Here is a 1,130-nt window from a genome sequence, read left to right on the forward strand (position 1 = left end):
GGAGGTGCGACCCACCTACACTTGCTCCACCACCCTTGGACCTCTTCTGGTGGACAACTGCTTATTCTGGGGACAGTTCCAAGCCCTGCCCCTACCCAATCTGTGAATCGAAGCCCCTGTCGCTGACTCTGGGCAACTCTCTCTGCTGTCCATCCCCCTGCTTACTGCTACAGCACAGTCTTCTCTTGAGTGGACAAAGAGGGAGTTTATAGTGGTTGGATGATAAAAGGAGTTTTGGCCCAAGCTTGTCTCCTTGTGGGCTCCCCAGTTCCTGGATGGATAATTGGAAGGGACATACTCAGCAACTGGCAGAATCCCCACATTGGTTCTCTGACCCATGAGGTGAGGGTCCTTGAGGTACGAAGGGCCAAGCAGAAGCCTCTGGAACGTCCCCTCTCCAGCAAGATGGTAAACCAGGAGCAATATCACACCCTTGGGGTGGGTAGGGATTGGATTGCAGAGATTAGTGGCACTACTCAAGACTTGAAAGCAGCAGTAATGGTACCTATCACATTCCCATTTGATTCGCCTGCTTGGCCTGTGCAGAAGGCAGATGGATCCTGGAGAATGATTATGATTATAATGAATGTTCTCAGGTTGTGACTCCAATTGCAGCTGTTGATCCAGATGTGTTATCTTAACAGGAGCAAATCAACTCGTCTCCTGGTATAAACGTGATAAGATTCCCAGGTCCATCTGAATTCACCCAAACAACCTCATTCCAGGCCTCAGGGTCCCACTGCTTCCCAATCAATGCCATAACTTTCACATATAAAAGTCCAATTACTGAATCTGTGAATTCAGCTTAGGTTGTAATTCTGCAATGCACACAATTAAATTTTGTGTCTAAGTTTTAGCTATATTTTCCCATTGGCTACAAGAAGTAAAACATTCCTTTAGGGCCATTCTAGAAGCTTTCTGGTTCTCTGTGTCTTGAGCTAAGGATTTCAAGCCCCAAGCTTGTCCTTTTCATTCTATAAACTCTCCAGTGTTGTCACAAGCAGCCAGCCCACCCTATAGTCCATATGATCATCATTCCTGCCATCCGCTGTCCAATGAAGCAGGCATTTGATCTCCCAAAGCGGTGGCTTCAGTGGGCACCTCATCTCCATCTATCCCAGTTTTCTACT

The sequence above is a fragment of the Trichechus manatus genome, unplaced genomic scaffold (genome assembly GCF_000243295.1).
Source record: "Trichechus manatus latirostris isolate Lorelei unplaced genomic scaffold, TriManLat1.0 scaffold00176, whole genome shotgun sequence".
Classification (NCBI taxonomy): domain Eukaryota; kingdom Metazoa; phylum Chordata; class Mammalia; order Sirenia; family Trichechidae; genus Trichechus; species Trichechus manatus.